Source organism: Eumetopias jubatus, unplaced genomic scaffold (genome assembly GCF_037043125.1).
Source record: "Eumetopias jubatus isolate StellerSeaLion01/CBP00866 unplaced genomic scaffold, mEumJub1_p1.0 scaffold_149, whole genome shotgun sequence".
Taxonomy (NCBI): Eukaryota; Metazoa; Chordata; class Mammalia; order Carnivora; family Otariidae; genus Eumetopias; species Eumetopias jubatus.
In genome coordinates this window covers 377,385-384,308 of record NW_028274955.1, presented here as the reverse complement: position 1 = coordinate 384,308, position 6,924 = coordinate 377,385, and the positions used below count along the sequence as shown (strand labels likewise).

The 6,924-nt window shown below is 38.8% G+C and overlaps 1 pseudogene; it reads left to right on the top strand.

Annotated features, from left to right (window-relative positions):
* Positions 1–5,517: 5,517 nt before the first annotated feature.
* On the top strand, positions 5,518–6,642 carry LOC148161566 (deoxyribose-phosphate aldolase-like; annotated as a pseudogene).
* Positions 6,643–6,924: the final 282 nt, after the last annotated feature.

Sequence of the window (6,924 nt, the reverse complement as noted above, 5' to 3'; positions counted from 1 at the left end):
ATATCCAGCCAGGCTGTCATTGAAAATAGAAGGAGAGATAAAAAAACTTCCAGGACAAACAAAAACTAAAGGAATTTGGAAACACGAAACCAGCCCTCCAAGAAATATGAAGGACAATGCCACTAAATTAATACCTTTCAATAGTTACCCTGAATGTAAGTGGGCTAAATGCCCCAATCAAAAGACACAGGCTATCAGATTGGATTAAAAAACAAGACCCATCCATATGCTGTCTGCAAGAGACTCATTTTAGAACCAAAGGCACCCCCAGATTGAAAGTGAGGGGGTGGAAAACCATTTACCATGCTAATGGACACCAACAGAAAGCTGGGGTGGCAATCCTTATATCAGACAAATTAGATTTTAAAACAAAGACTGTAATAAGAGATGAAGAAGGACACTATATCCTACTTAAAGGGTCTATCCAACAAGAAGATCTAACAATTGTAAATATCTATGCCTCTAACAAGGGAGCAGCCTATTATATAAGGCAATTAACAACAAAAGCAAAGAAAAACATTGACAACAATACAATAATAGTGGGGGACATTAACACGCCCCTGACTAAAATGGACAGATCATCTAAGCAAAAGATCAACAAGGAAATAAAGACTTTAAATGAAACACTGGACCAAATGGACTTCACAGACATATTCAGAACATTCCATCCCAAAGCAACGGAATACACATTCTTCTCTAGTGCCCATGGCACATTCTCCAGAATTGATCACATCCTAGTTCACAAATCAGGTATCAACTTGTACCAAAAATTGGGATTATTCCCTGCATATTTTCAGACCACGATGTTTTGAAACTAGAACTCAATCACAAGAGGAAAGTCGGAAGGAACTCAAATACATGGAGGCTAAAGAGCATCCTACTAAATAATAAATGGATCAACCAGGAAATTAAAGAAGAATTAAAAAAAATTCATGGAAACCAATGAAAATGAAAACACAACAGTTCAAATTCTTTGGGTTACAGCAAAGGCAGTCCTAAGAGGAAAGTATATAGCAATACAAGCCATTCTCAAGAAACAAGAAAGGTCTCAAATACACAACCTAACCCTACACCCAGAGGAGCTAGAGAAAAAACAGCAAATAAAGCCTAAACCCAGCAGGAGAAGAGAAATAATAAAAATCAGAGCGGAAATCAATGAAATAGAAACCAAAAGAGCAGTAGAACAGATCAACGAAACTAGGACCTGGTTCTTTGAAAGAATTAACAAGATTGATAATCCCCTGGGCAGACTTATCAAAAAGAAAAGAGAAATGACCCAAATCAACAACATGATGAATGAAAGTGCAGAGATCACAACCAACCACAAAGAAATACAAGCAATTATAAAAATATATGAGCAACTCTATGCCAGCAAATTAGATAACCTGGAAGAAATGGGTGCATTCCTAGAGATGTATCAACTACAAAAATTGAACCAGGGAGAAATAGAAAACCTGAACAGTCCTATAACCACTAAGGAATTTGAAGCAGTCATCAAAAATCTCCCAACAAACAAAAGCCCAGGGCCAGATGGTTTCCCAGGGAATTCTGCCAGACATATAAAGAAGAATTAATAAATACCTATTCTTCTGAAACTGTTCCAAAAAATAGGAATGGAAGGAAAACATCCAACTAATTTTAGGGGGCCACCATTACCTTGATCCCAAAAACAGACAAAGACCCCATCAAAAAGGAGAATTACAGACCAATATCCTTGATGAATATGGATGCAAAAATTCTCACCATAGTACTAGCTAATAGGATCCAACAGTACATTAAAATGATTATTCACCACAACCAAGTGGGATTTATCCCTGGGCTGCAAGGTTGGTACATCATCTGAAAATCAATCAACGTGATACAATACATTAACAAAAGAAAGAACAAGAAACATATGATCCTCTCCATAGATGCAGAAAAAGCATTTGACAAAGTCCTGCATCCTTTCTTGATCCAAACTCTTCAGAGTATAGGGATAGAGGGTACATACCTCAATATCATAAAAGCCATCTATGAAAAACCTACAGTGAATATCATTCTCAATGGGGAAAACCTGAGAGCTTTTCCCCTAAGGTCAGGAACGCGGCAGGGATGTCCACTCTCACCACTGCTATTCAACATAGTATTAGAAATCCTAGCCACAGCAATCAGAAAAAAAAGAAATCAAAGGCATCCAAATCGGCAAAGAGGAAGTCAAACTCTCACTCTTTGCAGATGATATGATACTGTATGTGGAAAACCCAAAAGACTCCACCCCAAAACTGCTAGAACTCATACAGGAATTCAGGAAAATGGCAGGATATAAAATCAATGCACAGAAATCAGTGGCATTCCTATACACCAACAACAAAACAGAAGAGAGACAAATCAAGGAGTTGATCTCATTTACAATTGCACCCAAAACCATAAGATAACTAGGAATAAATTTAACCAAAGAGGTAAAGGATCTGTACTCAGAGAACTAGAAAATACTCATGAAATAAATTGAAGAAGACACAAAGAAATGAAAAAACTTTCCATGCTCAAGGATTGGAAAAACAAACATTGTGAAGATGTCAATGCTACCTAGAGCAATCTAAACATTCAATGAAATCCCCATCAAAATGCCATCCACTTTTTTCAAAGAAATAGAACAAATAATCCAAAATTTGTATGGAACCAGAAGAGACCCCGAATAGATTGAGGAATATTGAAAAAGAAAAGCAAAGCTGGCAGCATCACAATTCCGGACTTCCAGCTCTATTACAAAGCTGTCATCATCGAGACAGAATGCTACTAGCACAAAAAGAGTCACATAGATCAATGGAACAGAATAGAGAGCCCAGAAATGGACCCTCAACTCTATGGTCAACTCGTCTTCAACAAAGCAGGAAAGAATGTCCAATGGAAAAAGAGAGTCTCTTCAACAAATGGTGTTGGGAATTTTGGACAGCCACATGCAGAAGTATAAAACTGTACCATTTCCTTACACCACCCACAAAAATAGACTCCAAATGGTTGAAAGACCTAAAGGTGAGACAGGAGTCCATCAAAATTCTAAAGGAGAACACAAGGAGCAACCTCTGCGAACTCAGCCGCTGCAACTACTTCCTAGAAATTTCGCCAAAGGCAAGGGAAGCAAGGGCAAATATGAACTATTGGGATTTCATCAAGATAAAAAGCTTTTGCATAGCAAAAGAATCAGTCCACAAAACCAAAAGACAACCGACAGGATGGGAGAAAATATTTGCAAATGACATATCAGATAAAGGGCTAGTTTCCAAAATCTATAAAGAACTTATCAAACTCAACCCCCAAAGAACAAATAATCCAATCAAGAAATGGGCAGAAGACATGAACAGACATTTTTCCAAAGAAGACATCCAAATGGCCAACAGACACATGAAAAAGTGTTCCACATTGCTTGGCATCAGGGAAATCCAAATCAAAACCTCAATGATATACCACCTCACACCAGTCAGAATGGCTAAAACTAACAAGTCAGGAAACGACAGATTTTGGCGGGGATGTGGAGTAGGGGAACCCTCCTACACTGTTCGTGGGAATGCAAGCTGGTGCAAACCCCCTGGAAAACAGTATGGAGTTTCCTAACAAAGTTGAAAATAGAGCTACCATATGATCCAGCAATTGCACTACTGGGTATTTACCACAAAGATCCAAATGTAGGGATCCAAAGGGGTACGTGCACCCAGATGTTTATAGCAGCAATGTCCACAATAGCGAAACTGTGGAAAGAACCAAGATGTCCATCGCCAGATGAATGGATAAAGAAGCAGTGGTATATGTACACAATGGAATATCATGCAGCCATTAAAAGGAATGAGATCTTGCCAATTGCAACGACGTGGATGGAATGGGAGGGTGTTATGCTGAGTGAAATAAGTCAATCATAGAAAGACATGTATCATATGATCTCACTGATATGAGGAATTCTTAATCTCAGGAAACAAACTGAGTGTTCCTGGAGTGGTTGGGGGTGGGAGGGATGGGGTGGCTGGGTGATAGACATTGGGGAGGGTATGTGCTATGGTGAGAACTGTGAATTGTACAAGACTGTTGAATCACAGATGTGTACTTCTGAAAGAAATAACGCAATATATGTTAAGAAAAAAGAAAGAAGAAGAAGATAGCAGGAGGGGGAGAATGAAGGGGAGTAAGTCGGAGGGGGAGACGAACCATGAGAGATAATGGACACTGAAAAACAAACTGAGGGTTCTAGAGGGGAGGGGGGTGGGCGGATGGGAAAAAAAAAGAAAAGGAAAGGCCAATATCCCTCAAGAACATAGATGCCAAAATCCTCAACAAATTATAAGCAAACTGAATTCAACAATACATCGGGAGAATCACACAACACAATCAAGTGGGATTTATTCCAGGGATGCAAGGATGTTTGCACATCTGCACATCAAACATCAGGATACACCATCTTAAAAATATAAAAGATAAAAATCATATGATTGTTACAATAGATGCAGAAAGAACACTTGACAAGATTCGATATGCATGTATGATAAAAACACTAAACCATCTGGGTATAGAGGGACATAGACCATATATGCAAAGCTCACAGCTAAAATCATACTCAAGGGTGAAAATCTGAAAACTTTTCCACTAAGATCAAGAACAAGACAAAGATTTCCACTCTCATCACTTTCATTCAACATAGTATTGAAAGCCCTAGCCAAACATTTAGACAAAAAAAGAAAAGAAAAGAAAAGAAGAAAGAAAGAAAGAAAGAAAGAAAGAAAGAAAGAAAGAAAGAAAGAAGAAAGAAAGAAAGAAAGAAAGAAAGAAAGAAAGAAAGAAAGAAACAAACAAACAAAGAAACAAAGAAAGAAAGAAAGAAAGAAAAAGAAAGAAGAAAGAAAGAAAAGGAGGGAAGGAAGGAAGGAAGAAGAAAGAAAGAAAGAAAGAAAGAAAGAAAGAAAGAAAGAAAGAAAGAAAGAAAGAAAGAAAGAAAGAAAGAAGAGGAAAGAAAGAAATAAAGAAAGAAAGAAAGAAAGAAAGAAAGAAAGAAAGAAAGAAAGAAAGAAAGAAGAGGAAAGAATGAAAGAAAGAAAAGATGAAATCCAAATAGGAAAACTGTCACTATTTGCAAATGACATACTATATATAGAAATCACTAAAGAATCCACCAAAAAAATGTTAGAATAAATAAATTCACTAAAGCTGCAGGATACAAAGTCAATATACAGAGACATGTTGCATTTCTTTTTTTTAAAGATTTTATTTATTTATTTGACAGAGAGAGAGAAACAGCACAAGCAGGGTGAGCAGCAGAAGGGGACCTAGAAGCCGGCACCCCACTGAGGAGGGAGACCATTGAGGTTCTGGATGCCAGGACCCTGGGATTGTGACTTGAGCCAAAGACAGACGCTTAAACTGACTAAGCCACCAGGTGTCCCAACTTGTTGCATTTCTGTATAGTGATGACAAACTTCCACAAAGAGAAAATAAGAAAACAATGCCATTTACAATTGCATCAAGAAAAAAAAAATCTAGGAATAAAAGTAAGAAATGAATCAACCCGCAGTTCTGAGGCATGCAGAACAAATCCAGGCTTGCAGAACCGTGAAAAAGGAGTGGCAAGTTGCTTGGCTCCTGAAAGCGATTACCTATAGGTCTTACTACACTTTCAGACGATGACACATCTTCCAACGTTCAGAGGCTCTGATATAAAGCCAAGTATCCAATCCGGGAAGCTCTCTTAAAAAGTTTAAATATGTGTGATAAAGGCCTTATGACCACTGCTGTTTATGTCTAGCCCACGCAGGTGTGTGATGCGGTTAAAGCACTGAAGGCCCCAGGCTGTACCATCCCAGTGGCTTCCGTGCCCACTGGCGTTCCAGCTGGACAGACTCATTTATTTATATTTATTTATTTATTTATTTATTTATTTATTTATTTATTTATTTATTTAAAAGAGAGAATGAGAGATAGCACGAGAGGGAAGAGGGTCAGAGGGAGAAGCAGACTCCCTGCTGAGCAGGGAGCCTGATGTGGGACTCCATCCCGGGACTCCAGGATCATGACCTGAGCCGAAGGTAGTCACCCAACCAACTGAGCCACCCAGGCACCCTGGACAGACTCATTTAAAAACACGATTGGAAGAGATCAGATTGGCTGTGGAAAATGGAGTTACAGAAATCGATGTGGTGATTAATAGGACCTTGGTGCAGACCGGCCAGCGGGAAACCCTGTGTGATGAGATTCGTCAGTTTTGCAAGGCCTGTGGGGGGCTCATCTCAAAACCATCTTAGCTACAGGAGAACGTGGATCTCTTACTCATGTCTATAAAGCCAGTATGATCGCAATGATGGCAGGATCAGACTTTATTAAGACCTCTACTGGAAAAGAAACGGTAAATGCCACTTTCCCAGTAGCTATAGTAATGCTATGGGCCATTAGAGATTTCTTCTGGAAAACTGGAAACAAGGTAGGTTTAAACCAGCAGGAGGCATCCGCAGTGCCAAGGATTCCCTTGCTTCTCTCTCTCATGTGAAGGAAGAGCTGGGAGATGAATGGCTGACGCCAGAACTGTTCCGAATAGGTGCCAGTACTCTGGTTTCGGACATCGAGAGGCAGATTTACCATCACGTTACAGGAAGATAGGTGGCCTATCATGATCTTCCGATGTCTTAATTCAGTGGCCAGTTCCAGAAAAGTGCTTTACAGCAACATGTAAAATGTGTTTTTCTACGTAATCGCTAAAATTGTTTAATTAAAACATGAGGGAATGAATAGCTAACTGACTTCCCCCCCCCTTAAAACTTTCACTGAATTTAATTCAAAGAATAAAAGAAAAATCAACGAATCCATACATGGAATTCTTTTCAGGTGCCTCTGAGTGGTCCTAATTACTTGAGGATCTGTATGGTTAATTTTGTGAAGATTTTCTCTTAAAAATTCTGAGTAAAATATTAA